This window comes from Pipistrellus kuhlii, unplaced genomic scaffold (genome assembly GCF_014108245.1).
Source record: "Pipistrellus kuhlii isolate mPipKuh1 unplaced genomic scaffold, mPipKuh1.p scaffold_m20_p_15, whole genome shotgun sequence".
Lineage (NCBI taxonomy): Eukaryota > Metazoa > Chordata > Mammalia > Chiroptera > Vespertilionidae > Pipistrellus > Pipistrellus kuhlii.
The window spans coordinates 38,429,344-38,445,840 of NW_023425460.1; positions in this window are offsets into that span (position 1 = coordinate 38,429,344).

Consider the following 16,497-nt stretch of genomic DNA (forward strand, 5'->3'; position numbering starts at 1 on the left):
ATATCTTCTCTTCTGTTCTTTATATTTTATGGCAAAACATATTCAAAATCCCAAGTCAGAGTAGATTCAATGGGGCAGTATCCTTGGAGAGAAGTCAAAACTACCCCCTGAAAACAAAGGTAAAGTGAGTGTTTCTGGACCTGCTGTGGGGAAAACTGGTGTTGGACACGAACAAAACCCCTGTGCTAATGGGGTCTCAGCAGTGCTCAGAGGACCATTCCATGGCCAGGAACACAGATTGTCCCGTGGGATTCCAAAGCATTGTGTTGTAGTGTTTCATTGCTCTAACCTTTCCAAAATGGCAAGAGAGACATTTCCTGCATCTCAGTATTTCTCAAGGCAAATATCATTCTCTTACCCTCCAAAGAAATCTACTATGGAGACTTTGGGAACAAAGATAAATGCATCCATTCTCTGTTTACTGCAATTCCCTTAATTGCTAAATTATTCCATGCTGTTTGTCTTTCTACAATATTTTTGTGAAGTTGAGGCCTGGAATAGGTAAGGTTCTCTGGGTTGTGTCAACAGGATTATCACAAATCCTCTTTCTAAGAGCTCTGCATGCCCTAGCATACATCAAAGTACCAGTTTCAGCTGCCAGACTCTCCATATTCATGACTTATCTGCATATAAAAACTAGGGCTTTATTTGCATATGGATTAAAATATAAAGTGATGTGAGTTTTCCTCCAGTTTATGTTCCTCAAAGTAGGGGTATAAGTGGGCTACGTTTTCTGTACAATTTTATTTTAACTTATATTTGAAGCATAGTTTACTTTTTCCTAATTATAAAAATAGTATGTGCTTATTGTGAAAATTTGAAATGCAAGATAAGAACAAAGACATCTTCCACAAATTTGCTACTCAGTTGCATCTTGATGTGTTTACATTATTATAAGGCTTTTCCCCCAGAGTTCTCAGGATTCTATATATACAATTTTATTTTTTTTCTTTAAGTTTAATATCATATTTGCATTTTATAATGTTTTAAGATATTGTTTCATTTTTAAGAGCTGCATAATATTCCATCACAAAGGTGCATCATAGTTACATAGGGACTATTTAGAATGTTTCCTTTTATTAATTTTATTATTATTATTATTACTATTATTTTGCCACTGTTGATAATACTGCACTGAAGATTTTTGTGCATTAAGTATTGGATAACTGCCCTTAAATACTTATAAGTAGTATGACTTGTTCAAAGTGTCCTTTTTTTAAAAAAAAAAATTATCTTATTGTTGAAAGTATTACAGATGTCCTCCCTGCCCTATTTATTCCCTCTTCCACACTCCTGCCCCCTTCCCAGGCCTTCACAGCACTACTGTCTGTGTCCATGGGTTACACATATATGTATCTAAGTTCTTTGGTTAGTCTCTTCCCACTCCACCCTCTCGCACACACCTTCCCTCTAAGAATCGTCAGTCTGTTGTATGACTCTGGATCTATTTTGTTTGTTAGTTTATTTTGTTCATTGGAGTCCACATATAATTGAGATAATGTGATATTTGTCTTTCTCTGATAGGCTTATTTTGCTTAATATAATACAATACTTTCTAGGTCCCTTCATTCTGTATTAAAGGGTAAGATCTATTTCTTTTTTATAGCTGCATAGTATTCCATTGTGTAAATGTACCACTGATGGGCACTTGGGCTGTTGCCAGATCTTACCTATTGTAAATTGCACTGCTATGAACATAGGGGTGCATACATTCTTTCTGATTGGTGTTTTGGGTTTAAGATATATTTCTAGAAGTGAATCTCTGAGTCAAATGGTAGTTTCATATTTAATTTTTTGAGGAAACTCCATACTGTTTTACATAATGGCTACACCAGTCTGTATTCTCACCAGCAGTGTACTAGGGTTCCTTTTTCTCCATATCTTTTGCCAGCACTTGTTGCTTGTTGGTTTATTAATGGTAGTCATTCTGGCAGTTGTGAGGTTGGTATAATTTGCATCTTTTTGACAATTAGTGATGTTCATGTGCTGCTTTGCCATTTGTATCTCCTCTTTGGAGAAGTAACTATTTAGGTCCTCTGCCCGCTTTTAATTGGATTGGTTGTCTTCCTTTTGTTGCATTGTATGAGTACTTTATTTGGAAATTAACCCCTTATTAGATGTATCATTGGCAACTATGTTCTGCAATACAGTAGATTCCTTCAAAGGATTCTTTTTAAGTTTTTTTTTTTTAATACAAATTATTGGTTTATAGTCTAAAATAGTCAAACCAATTCACATTCTCACTAGCACACTGTGGGGATATTTATTACACCCCAACTTTGTCAACCCTGATGTTTATATTTTCTCAAATCTTATAGACAAGGGTAGAAATCTGATTGTTACATAAACTTAAACATTTTTTATTACAAGCGAGATCAAACTTTTTCCATATGGTTTTTAACTAGCTATAGTTTTTTTTTTTCAATAAACCTTCAGTCATTTCATGGGTTGTAGTTTAAGACTGGAGCTGGGCACCATGAGATTGCCATTGTAGGAAGCTTGTCTGTAATAGGACATAACAGAGGTACAAAGCCACAGTGCTTTTCTTCATATCAAATGGTCTCTGCCAGTCTTCCTTAGATTTGCATGAGATTTTAAGCTGATACAAATTTTTCTGCTTATGACTGTGGGGAACCAATCTGAAATTAACCCCTACTGGTGGTGGGGTCTCATTTGGAATGACTGAAATAATGTTCTGTCATTCGCCTTGGGGTTGTCCTAAGAGGTTGAGCAATCGCTCAAGTGGAGGTGGTCCTGAGCAGTTCCCTCCCGACATATGCCAGTAATGAGATGTCTACGCCTGAGGGTTCAGTTTAATTGGTGTCTTCCTTCTTTTCTGCTCCCATGGAGAGGCATATCCACTTAGGACATTTAAATGGTGCCTTCTCTGAAGTCTTCTGTCCTGTGTTATCTCTGAGAAATAAAATCTCCATCTCTCAGGGCTTATGTAACTGGAAATATTTGACACTTGACAGTTCCAGATTCATGAAAAGAAATCAAAGAGGGATGAGGATGAGAAGTGCTGATTTTTACCACATCCATTGTCACCTTAGTGGAGCAGCACTCTTCCCAGTAGTGTCTGGTGTGTGTGTGTGTGTGTGTGTGTGTGTGTGTGTGTGTGTGTATGTGTGTGAATGGATTCAATTATTTTGTAAAGAAACCCCTCCTCCCCCCCAAAAAAACCCTACCAAAAGTGAAAAATGACTAAATATTAAAATCAAATCTAGCAAGTTGATGTGATCTTTCATCATCTCATTGCATTGTGACCCATTCTGAGGGAACAACAAATGTCCCCTCTTTGTTGTACTCATGCTGCCAAGACTTGACCCAGCCATTTGCTGTCTGTGTTCCTTAGAAAACTGAGGCCAGAAAGAAGTCATTTTTTGTGGCTCTACACAGAGTTCCTCTAAGTTCCTCTGAAATGCATTTTGAATATTCTTAGACTTCATGACCTGTTCTCAGAAGGAAACATCCTTTGAATTGCTTTGATTGTTGGCTCTCATCTGCTTCTAATTTGTTGCCTGGTCTCCTTATGACCTAGGACATTGCATATCTGAGATGGATGCCTGGGTCAGGGGTATAATCTATGCCTTAGGAGAAGTTTTCCTCTTTATGAACCCAAAAGGCCCCTACAGCTCCCACGAGCCCTTCCCCAGTTTCATATGCTGTTGTGCTATCTTATACACAGCCACCATATATTTTTGACCCCCACCCAGAAGTGTACATTCAGAGGTTCTCTGGAACTTCCCATCTGATTCTAGTTTAGATTGGTGTCCCACATAAAAAGCGGTTGAGTTGTCCATTTGCCATCAGGAAGTCCTGGGAACTGGAACTCCATAAAGAGCTCAGACTAAAGGGCTAAGACAAAACCAAGAAAAGGAAGTCATCTGTACTTATAGCTAGAAGCCACCTTGTGGATGGATGGTTTCTTATGGGAGAGAGGGTACCTTAGATTAAAGCAAACAGCATGACTAAATCCAAAAACCTCCACATCCTTTTAAACATAGAATAAATTTGGAAAACAAAATATTTTAATTCATTCAACAAATGCTTATTGAGTGTCCTCATCTGCCAGCCGACTAGAGAGGCAAGATAGTAGTGAGGGTTCTACTTGGGCTCAGCCCAGAAAACACAGATTTGAGACAGGAACTAAAATAGAAGAAAAGAATAAGCAGATGAAAAGACGCCTGAGTAGTGTGTGGTAGAGAAATAACATTCCTAGATGGAAGGTATGTGTATTAGTTTTCAATTTGTCACTAATTATCACAAACTTAGTGGCTTAAAAAAAAACACAGATTTATTTCCTTACAGTTCTGGAAATCGAAAATCCTAAAATAGATAAGCAGGGCTGCATTCCTTCTGGGTGCTTTGTAGGAGAATCAGTTTCCTTGCCTTCTCTAGCTTTTAGAGGCCATCTGTATTCCTTGGCTCCTGGCCCATCCTCCACCTCCAAAGCCAAAAAGCATAATGTCTTCCAGTCTCTTGTTGTCCCTCTACTTCCCTTGTTGCACTGTTATCTGTTTTGCGAGGCTCCTTGTGTTACATTGAGTCCATCTAGATAATCCAGGATAATCTTTCAAATCCCTTAACTTGATCACCTCTGCAAAATCCTTTTTGCTATACTGTATTCAGAACATATTCACAGGTTCAACATATTCACAGGACTGCTCAACTCTGGACCTATAGGAAAAAGATCAATTTATATATTTTTAAAGGTATTGTGAGATATTTTGGTCATAGCAGCTTTTCTTATATCCGATTAATACAACTTGCTCATTTCTTGCCTGTTCAGTCTTGCTCAACACTCCCTCACCTATCCCCACACCAGATTTAGAATGAGAATATTCACTTACTTATATAAACATGAGATTACATCTATTTTTAACCTCTACAGTTCATTTTCCAGATAGCCAGAGTGATATTTTATCAGATTATGTCATTCTCTCACTTAAAGCTTTCCAAAGGAATCAAACCCAGAATTTATACCATGATCTAGCCCCTTCCCACTCCATCAGTCTCCTCTTATATCTTCCTCGCTTATTTACCAGGTTCGAGTTAGTATGTCGGTCTGCCTTCTGCTCTGGGAACATGCCAACATCACATACTTATTAGGAATGATGGCTGACCCCTTTATCATTTAGTTTTCAGCTCTTGGAAGTCTTCTCTTCTCATCACTTTTTATTTCATTGCTGTTTTATTTCTCTATGGTGCATTATAGACTCTGTCACCACCTGAAAGGATCTTGTTTATTGATTAGGTTCGTTGTTTATAATCTGTCTTTTCCAGATAGATATATAAGATCCATGAAAGTAGGCATTCTTCTATTTTATTTACTTTTGGGTACCGAGGGAATGCTAGTAAACAACCACTGTGGATTTTCTAAATATTTATCAAATAAAAACATATTCATACAACAGAGCCTTGCCTCTGTCCTCAGAGAGCTTTCCATCAATCTGCTGGTGGCATTGAAGCCAGGATGCCAGCAAGATTAGAACAATTTCACATGACACATTCTGGGATACAGTCTTCAGGGACAAATTGAGAATTACAACACCAAAGCAACCCAATGTATTTATATATATAACTTAATTGAATTTAACTTAATTGCCTATAAGACTGTAGTCCTCTTCCTCCTTTTTCATTTGATAATTTCTACTTCATGAGAAGGTGAATTCGAAAAACTATTCAGATTTTCATCAAGAAGTTTGTTAAAAAAACAGAGGAGAGAGGAGGACAATGACTTTTCCAAGCCAGTGTTTAATCTCTGTTGAACTTTTCCAAATGTCCTTCTTGGTGATGCTGAACAGGTCTTCTCGCTTTCATCAGTTAGCAAGGGGAGCTGATCAGCCAGATGTGAAAGTGCTGGCCGCTGTTTCTCAGAAAACCCATTTTACATGCTTTACGTCTAAGACTTCCACTGAAACTCTTCAAGGCCGGCCTTTGAAAAGAGTGAAATGTCTTTAGAAATCTTTGCTTTGTCTCTATTCCACAGTGACTGTCAGTCTCTGGCACTCCAGTCTCAGAGGTGCAGGGAAACCTCCCTGTCTCTTGAATCATTGGTGCCCTTTCCATTAGACTGCAGAGCCCCACAAACTGTGCAAAGTTGTCTCTTGATGTGTCTGCGACTGCTCTCCAGAAAGGGAGAATTTCCCCAGCCCCCTCTCAAGCTGTCATTGGGAAAGATACTGCAGGGGAGGATTTGCCAAATGGCTGTCAGAGTTGACATGGGGGCAGCGTCAGCAGGGAGCCTTTGGTAATGGGATCTTTCCTTCTGTACTTGTCCTTGGGTTCCCTCCTACTGTTCTGCACCAATGACACAGATCTAAGCTCCAGGAAATAGGCTAGTTATTTCCCAGCTGATTCTCCTAGTAAATGGTGAGAATAAGCCAGATCTCTATTTTTATTTATGTATTGATTTTAATGATTATCTGCTAACACAGGCAATCAAACATTTATATAAGCATCCATCTTTTGTGTTCAAAATAGGATGCATTCCTCTCAGAAGTACATACTGACCATTGCCTTAAAGGAATGCCTAACTAATAACCAATGACCTGTTAGAATATTATTTCAGTGTAAAAGCCACCAATGCAATGAATGCCTTTGGTTATGAGAAGGCATTTGATAACCAGATCTCTCTTTTTAGGCCCTGTATGAACCCATTTATGGAAATAGCAGGTGGGTGATAGGGTTTGCTTCAAGGTGGTCTTACTCAGGAGGAGCTTGCCATGAGTGACTCTGGATTTAGATTTCTCTCCTCTATTATAAGACAGCTTCTCAGGAAAGACCTGTTTCTCTCACTGCCAAATTTGCCAAAAAGGCGCTCATGATAAAGAAACATGGAATAGGAGAGCCCGCTAATTAGAAACTTTGAAATAAGTACTCTAATTTGGGTATTCATATTTATGATTCATGTTGCTGTTTGCTGTGGGAAACAGTAATTGAAAATGATAATGCAATAGAGCTTTATAGATATTTCAACATTTCAAAGAAGGATCCACCCTGCCCCCATCATACTAAGTCAAGGATGGCAAGCTCTTGGTACATGGGTGCCACTTCCTCTATGTCTGCCACAGCTGACATTGCTGAATGATCCCAGCTTTCTTCCTTGCTAAGCTGAAATGCAGCTGGAGAATCCTTCTGAACACAGTGTTCTCAGCAGCCACTCTAATTTATCAGGAATGTCATGTAAAATGAAAGCCATTTGCCATTCCTGTTTCAAGTTAATGAGGTCTACTGTATGAGTGTGAGCCCAGGTGCCACCCCGGATGGCCTCAGCTGCAATGTCCTCATGTTTTTAATTTTGATTCCAGACTCACCTTTTTGGGGACACAGTTTCCTGCCCAAAGTGAATCAGCCCTCCTGTTTCCCACTTCACCAATGCTGCTTTCTGGGCTTACTTGAGTGTGGATATAAGGGCAGCTGTTAAGAGCACCTCTTCTCATGGCCTTTAAAAGTCAAGTCTTGATAAATTAGGACTAAGTGCATTCCCAAAAACAAGCACATTGGAGGTGGGGTCTTGCCCCATCTTCCTTAAGGAATCTGTGGTGCAGTCACAAATTTACTTTCTGAAATCTCATATTTTGGAACAGATCTTGTAGAATGAATTTAGGCGGATTCTCAGTAGACTAAGCTACTGGCCTTGAGCCATCATCCATGTTCCCACTGCAGTGTCCTGTGACCGATCTTCTTATTTTAGAGAATTGTACGAGTTTTGCAGTAAATAATCAGGAAGGTCTGGTTTCTGAAATCAGCCGAAGGCCAATTAAGGTTTCTTGGGGCCCTCTCCCTTGGCAGCAATGTCATCCTAACTGACTCTCCAGGGCAGTGCAGGGTTGACATTTTGTAAACCAACACCATATTTGGGAAGTGATTAAAATCTGTATCTGTCACCTGCCTGACCAACTGCCAGTAGCCATGAAACAAAAATATTACAGTCAATTCATGTGCTTTCAGAAAATTGTTTGAATATTATTGGTTTAAGCTCAGTGGGGCTTAATCTGATTTCAGGTAGAAAGAAGAGATGTGCAGTTAAAGGGGAGAGAAAAGGCAGAAAAGAAATTCAAATGAGGATTTTTCCCCCAAGGCCCAAAGCCTTCTTGATTTTTTAATTTCCAAAAGAATTTATTAAGTACTTGGTAAGTTCTCCTATTAGGATAGACCTTGAAAGGGTATAAAGGAAGGGGGAAATACAAGGAGTAGCTGGCTGTCCTTGGAATTTGCCATGTAGTGGGAGAGATGTACCATGTACTGAGGAAGTACCAGAGAATTAGTGGACTCATGTTGACAGTAATTTTGAAAATATCTTCTAGGCGCCTGACTACTGTTAAGAGAAAGAAGGAAAATGAAAAGTGATCATAGCTCTTACTTCACAGTTGTATTAAGTGTCTTGCACATATTAACTCAATATTCACAACAAACCTATGCTATACATACCATCATTATCCCCATTTTGCAGATCAGGAAACTGAAGTCTAAAGAAATTTCCCTGAGGTTTCACAGTCATTAAGTTGAGGGGTTGGAATTTGCACATAGATAGTGTGGCCCTAGAATCTGAGGATTTATCCATAGCTCTGTGTTGCCTCCCATGGTGATGGGTATTCCCAAACCTTGAGGATTTGTATTTTCCCTGGAGGGATCAGGCCTGGGTGTGTGGAACAGTTAAACTAGAGGTAGAGGAGGATGGAACAATGGAGGCAGAGACTAGAGAATGATGACTTCTAAGGGGGAGGGAGTGTAACTGAACTCTGGTCATGGATATGTATTTGCATGGAGAGCCTCTATACAGAGGGGTAGAGAAGGTTCTCGACCCGGAGAAGGGCAGGAGCAAAGCTGACAGAGAGCATGGCTGCAATTAGGGTCTCAAGGGTTTGGAGCTGCCCAAGGAAGATGACTCATTTCACACATGGATAGAGTTACAGGCCTGGGACAGAGCAAGGACTTGGAATCAGACAGACTAGGCTTACAGTTTAATTGTGCAACAGGCTGCTTAAGTCACCATGAGCAAGTTATCTAACCTCTATTCATCCATTTCTCCGCATGCAACTTAAGAAAAATGGCTATAGAAGAATCAGGGGAATCTTCCACTTTGTAAGGAATTAATTTATTCAGTTCTTGGAAAACATCCATTAAGTACCAATTGTTTGACTTGTGCTGTGCTAGATGTTGGAACAGTGAACAAGCAGAACGTGAGTGCTGCCCTCTGAGAGCCTGCATTCTAACTACTGAAGTAAAATTATAAATAAGTGGACAAAATAAGTTCAGATTACAAGAAGGTTTTGATGAAAACCCAGTGGAGTCAATGTCTGTTACAGTGCCAAGGAGAGCGTTTGTTATGTAGGCAGCAGTGAGTACACGTGGGCCTTCACTTTATATAGTATCAGGTACTTTGAATTCAATGTAAGGGAGAAAGCCATGGTACCATATGCTCCTTTCTCCTTTCTTCTTTGCTTATAGACCCCTATTCAATCCAAGATCCCCCCTCCAGCATAGAGAAACATACCAGCCAATGATGGCAATCCTGCTCATGTGGCCAGGGTCTGGTTTAAGATAAATTATATGCTTGGTTCTGGATGAGATGTGAGGGGACTTCTGGGTAAGGTTCATCACTCTAAAAAAAAAAAAAAAAATCCAACCAAACAAAAGGTACATAGAAAAACAAGCCATACTATCTCCTGACACTTGCATGAGACAGGTGAACATGCAGTAGCTTTGTTGGGGCCATGAAGGAGCTGACCTAGCACACAAGCCAGCATGCTAAGTGTGACAGAGAAGAAAGGGGGAACGGATGTGGGTCATGATACTCCTTGGACTCTGAATCAGTCACCTTGGAACCACTCCATCACACATTCCTTCTTAGGTGAGATAATGAATGTGGTACTCACTGTTCAAACGATTAGGGGCTGGATTTTCTGTTATTGGCAGCCAGAGCATCCTGACTGACAAGAGGTAGAATATGGAAAGAATGAGGATCCCGAGAGCAGCATTCTGGTTCTTCCTAAGGGCTGTTGATCATGGGAAAGGAAAGAGTTAGGCTCTGCTATTGACATGCAGCTTGTAAGATCCATCCCCATTTGGCAGAACAATCCCTAAAGTAAAGTAGGGAGGTCCTCCCTTGTCCTTGTTTGTCTGTTTCTCCTGAGAACACTGCTCCTCAAATGTGGGCATACAGACCCTAGGGAACCCCCATGGTCAAGGTATTGAGGGTACAGGGACTCCAGGGTGCATGATGCACTCTCCAAGAAACTACCACTTTCTGCCAAAATGTGGGAAGAAACTCTGGAATGCAGCTTCATGAGGACAAGAGCCTTAGTAATTATGTTTACTGCTCCCCACCCCACCCCCAGGGCCCAGAACAGTTCCCAACACAAAATGGGGGATCACAAATATTTGTAAAATTAATAAGTGCATTGAAACAAATATGGATATGTTTAACAGAATATACAAGCATAGCCTGATTTTTTAAAACCCAAGTAAATGTACTTGGAGAGTGTCTTTATTTTTTCTACCACTACTGATATTTGCTGAAAATGTTTAAGGAGCTGTCTCTTAGGGACATCCAACTTAACTTTAATGTGAACCTTACTGCATATCCTTAAAACCTTTTCTTAATCCTCTTTCCTGGAACACATTCCTACACAGACAGCCCTGTTTTCAGGCCAGCTGCAGCTCTGAAGGAGAGGAAATACCCCTGCATTTGCATCCTGGTTCCTTTTCCATGAGCCAAACCAGCATGGTTAGCCCAGGCTAGCTAGAAGGAAACAGCATCTTAGCACAGTGGGGTGGCCTTTGCTACTGCTATTTTCTCCATCTGCCCTGGTTTCTCCTGCTTAGAGCATTCCTCTCTGTCCTGCAAAGCCTGGTGGGAAGTGCATTCTGCTTTCCTCACTTCCCTAGGTCACAGTGAGCTGGCTCTCCTATTTCATGATCTGCACAGTATATTATCTATCCCAGGCATTAAAACAGAGAATGGCAGCACAGGACAAAACCAGCAGAGCCCAGCAGGATGTACATGCTAGAGCCAGAGGCCATGCCTTCTGCTTCTTCATATCTCCTACCCTAGTCATAGTATTTCTGGGTCAAGCCCTGGTGATGCCACTTAGCAGTGTATTATTATTATTTTTTAAATATATATATATATATATATATATATATATATATATATATATTTTATTGATTTTTTACAGAGAGAAGGAGAGAGGGATAGAGAGCTAGAAACGTCGATGAGAGAAACATCGACCAGCTGCCTCTTGCACACCCCCTACCAGGGATGTGCCCGCAACCAATGTATTGTACATGCCCTTGCCCGGAATCGAACCTGGGACCCTTCAGTCCACAGGCCAACGCTCTACCACTGAACCAAACCGGTTTCGGCAGCAGTGTATTCTTAAAGCTTTTTGAGACTCAGTTTCTCCAGTTATAAGTGTGTGCTGTACTCTTTCATAAAGATACTGTAAATATGAACAAGATAAAAAGTGTAAAGCTACTCCTGAAATATCTTGTACGAGTCTGCATTTAGAGATTGCTCTCTCATTATTAGTCTGTGGTCGGTGCTTGACTCATTTAAGGATTTATTGAATGATCCATCCTCAGAGAGCAGACCTGCCTCTCTCACCTTCTCTAGACAGTAGTGCTCCTGCTATATCAAACTCTGCTCTGCAACTGCTATCGGGGAAAAAGCCAATGGCTTTAGGGAATGGAAACCCAGGGGAGGCTGGGCTAGCCTCTGCTCTCTCAGGGGGGTCACCAGTCCCTGGACTGGCAAGAGCCACAGGTCAAGAAGACCAAGTGAAAAGTTGTCAGAGACTGTTGGGGGTGGCAAGGCCTGTAGCATGTGCCCACGCCCTCTAGGAAAAGGTCATGTGATGAAGAAGTTTGGCTCAGGGTTCAGGTTCTGAAGAAGGCCACATGAGGTTGGCAGACCTTCACATCTGATGCTCCCCTGTAGTATAGTTTTACAGGATGGTAGGCTAGCAAGAGGTTTGAATTACCACCACTAATAATAAGAATATGATAGTTATCAAGTCCTTCTCACAGCTCCAGATGCTGATCCTAAATTCTTTGCATGTATTCACCCATTTAATCCTCCTGGGAATCCTATCAGATCAGTTTATAAATGAGGCATGGGAAGCAATGAATCTAAGATTGCTCACCTTGTAACTCCTGGGATTTGAAGTAGCGTGTCAGACTCCAGAGCCTGTGCTTTTTACCACGATGCCTTACTGACCCAGGTGCTGCAAGTGGCTCCTCAGAACAGGGTTTCTCTGTCATTAAAAAAAAATAAAAATATTTATTACAAATTCTGTCTCCCTGTGCTCAGGGACTAGAGGTGGGATGGGCACAGAAAGGCAGTGACTATGTTCCCCACTTCTCCCCCAGTGCTGTGGCCACCCCCCCCTCCTCAGCCCCACCCCAGGAGATAAGTGCCTGCTAGGGATCACACTCTCAGATGCTCAACCCCCTCCAAAGGCATAGGAGTTCAATGCTGGATTGAGTTTTCATATTCCCTTGGGGTCAAACTTGTAGATTCTCACTTGTGCAGTGAAAAACAGCCATTTGATCTCTCTCAACTCTGTATAAATCTCATGAACTGGTCTCCAGAAACCACGAGAATGACAGGAAAGAAATAAAAGGGAGCCCAGTCCATCTGTCCAGAGAAGGCGATAGAAGGTTGGGATAATTCATCAAAGCCACCCCGCAATCCCTACACACACACACACACACACACACACACACACACACCCCAGTGCTCCACTCTGCCAGAGGAGCATTCGGGCTGCCTCTGCATTATGTGCCTTTGATTAATTTCTAAAGAAAAAGATCAGCTTTGCCAGAGCCCATGTTGTGTTTTCTCTAAATCAGAGCAAATAACATTACTTCTCCAAACATTGCTATTAGGATGAGATTTATATTTACCTAGAGAGGCTGCTCCTGAGAGAGAGGCAGTGAGAAGTTTAGGCTACAGACAGAATAATCTGCCCTGCTGAAATGTGATTTGCTGCAGAGGGCTGTTTGGGGTTTGCATAAATGAGAAAGATAAACACGATGACTGCTGGTGGTTTTCAGTAACATGATTACTGCTTGGGAATAGATCTCTCTCTTTCAGTGTCTCTCATCCTCTCTTGTGAATGGACTCAAACCAGTAATTTTCTAAAGCAGAGGATTAAGCTGGTGAGGTCATGACCCTTGCTCATGTCGACACCCACCTCGTTGCACATGTCACACACATGCACTCACTTGCACACACGTGTGTTATTTTGACTTCAGCTTGGGCAGCCTGGTAGGCAGAGGAACACCCATGGTCCCCTTTCCTCCATCTCCAGGCGGAGCACATAGTGGTCAGCAAACAGCAGCTCATGAGCCACATGCGGCTCTTTGGCCCCTTGAGTGTGGCTCTTTCATGAAATACTACAGCCTGGGTGAGTCTATTTTGAAGAAGTGGCGTTAGAAGAAGTTTAAAAAATGTGGCTCTCAAAAGAAATTTCAATTGTTGTACTGTTGATATTTGGCTCTGTTGACTAATGAGTTTGCTAACCACTGTCCTAGAGGAACTACCAATTTATTACAAATTCTGTCTCCCTGTGCTCAGGGACTAAGTGGGGAGTGGGCACAGAAAGGCAGTGACTATGTTCCCCACATGATGCAGGCCTTGCTACCCTCAACAGAGTGGGGGAAAAGGCATGTTTAGGGGATTTTAAGCAGGCTATTCTAGGACATGGAACACAGGTATGGATGTAGAAGAAAGGGAAGTGAGTGAAAAAAATAAAATATATTTTCCGTGTCCCCTTTCCTCCCTGTCTTTGACCACTTCTGCTTTAGTTCAGTGTGCTCATGCCCATGACTGCTGGTCTGAAGCCATTTTCCCAGGTAGCAATCACTCTTACCATGTAAGGATCCTAAGGATCCCTAAGGGCTCTGAGCCCAGGATGGGGCACCAACGTGGAGGGTTCTGAGGGATGCCCAGAAGAGGAAACATATCTTCTACCATGCTATTGCCCAAGTTACTGCCTTTGTCTGAATTCTTCTTCCTCTCCCATCACCACTTATACTCCAAGATGCAGCTCAAATGCAAGTTTCACAGGAAATACTTTCCTAATGTCCCCAGCCAGAAACCACCCCTCCTTCCAGGACCTCAAAATCCTGAGTGTCCTCTGGGAAATAATGGGTTTCTCCCGCAAACCTTGGAAAATCTCAAAGGATGAGCAGTGTCCAAGCTCCCAATTCATGTGGTTTTTGTGTCTATTTCTGGAAAAAGTTATTATGGATCTGAAGTCAACTGCCAAACTGTGGCTTAAAAAGCATAAAATATATAAAGCAGAGGAGATGTAAAGTTTCAACACAGTAGCTCTGACTGTTGAATCAGCTTGTTGACAGTTTTGCCAACAGGTGAGAGTGTGACAGCATCATCCCAGCTCCAATGATCAGGGGTCTGCAAAGAGACCAGTCAGATCTAAAGCCTCTCATCCTATGGCCCTAGGATCTTAGTTTAATGATTATTTGCTCAAAACAAAAAATTACCTTTTCTCATGTTTCCACTATCGCAGTCAGAATCGATGCCATCTACACAGTCGTGCAATTCAGAAAACTAGAAGTCATCCTTGGCCCCCTCTCTGCCTCCCCCTCCACTCCCAATCTGCCATCAGATCTTGTAATTTTAAGTACATCACTCAAATCCATCCCCTTTCCCCCCAACATCCTAATCAAGCCATTATCATCTGGACCCTGGATAATCCCAGTAGCTCCTATACTCTTTATCTGTACTCTACATGTTTGGCTTCCTTAAGCAGCTAGTTTGATAGCAAATTGACAGCTCATTCTTCTAGTCACTGATCCAGCCAGCCAGAGGCGTCCTGCTGCTCCCAGGTGGGGTGCAGTCACACAGCCCGATTGGCCATGGCAAGGAATTTGAAATTATTTTACCCTTCAGTCAGCATCCTCCCTGACTCTCTTTGTCTCTCTAGACTCCAAATGTCATGACCTTTCCTGACAGCATTTGCAGACTGCCTTTCTCTCTGCCAAGGACGAGCCTCCTCCTGGTTCGAGTTTCAGCTTAGTTCTTTATTTTTAGTTTAATCATCATTTGCTCCCTTTACCCAACAAACTAGACCATGCTCTTCAAATTTTATGGGCTCCGAAGTACCCCATGCTTCTGGCTCAGCACTCTTACCACAGTTTGTAATTAAGACATTAAGCCATGACAGAAATATATCATTCTTCGTGAAAGGTGTTATGTTAGGAGCTAAAGGTGCCATGGCTGACTTCTCATTCTTGTATTCCTGGAAGATGGCACCTGGTATCCTACGTTCCTGGCACCTAATAGAGCCCAATGTACATTTATTATAGGTGAATGAATGGATTGATAAATTTGTAAGTGAGTGAAGCATAGAGCTGTGAGTAAGGACCAGAGGCAGTTAGTCCTTGGAAGAAAACTCTAAAGATGATAGCTGAGCTGGTCTCTGGTTTGTTTTCCTTGTTTAGACTACTCCTGGCCAGTAGAATGTGACCACTGCAAAGAACATGCACATGTTAAGCAGTGGACAAGGGACTGACTTCAATCTGGTGGTGGTCAGCAGGGGGGGAGGGGTGTCTTTGGGCACAAATCTTTTCCCGGATATTGGAACCTGGGCTTCATTGGGCCTTCCTCAGACTAGCCTCTTACCTCAAAATTTCTTCCCTTTTTTTTTTTTTTTTTTTGAGTTAATTCTGAGAGAGTTAGGTTGAGCATTGTTCAATATGATGAGCTGTCTAGATTTTAGAAATGGCCTCCTAACTTGTCTTCCTGGCTTTAGTTACCCCCAAGTATCAATCACCCTGACAGTATTGGCATTTGAATTTCCTAAAGCAGAACCTTCAATCTGTCACTCTCTGGCACAAAATCCTACTTCTGTTTATAGGATGCACTCAAGTGGTGTAACTGAGGACACTTTAATCCTCAGCTCAAATAATCCTTTCCTTTCTAATATACAATTAACTTTAAGGCACACTTTCTAGTCTTGTTGTGCCAGAATTATTACCCAGGATGCAACACTGAGATTTCTCTCTAGCCTTATCCCATAGTCCCAGTCCAATTGTAGCCAACCCTGGTTCCTAACACACACCCACTGCTCTGGGTGGTCTTTTCTCTCTCCTGGCCCCTCAATGTCCCAAGTCATCTCTCCCTGGCAGAGTTGAATTAATAATAAAGCATATAATTATGCTTTTATTGGGGTTTTTGGTTAAAATTGTATAGGGTCTATATATTGTATTGTGTGCTTACCATCCCAAGTCATGTCTCTTTCCATTACCATTTAGCCCCCCTTTATCCTCTCCAGCCTCTCCCTGCATTCCCTCCTTTCCCTCTGTTAATGACCATACCATTGTCTGTCTACGAGATTTTTTTTTTCTTAATCCTTTCACCTTTTTCACCCAACTCCCCTATGCTCTCTTCTCTGACACCTATGAATCTGTTTCTATTTTGTTAGTTTATTTTTATTAGCTTCCACATATAAGTGAAATCAT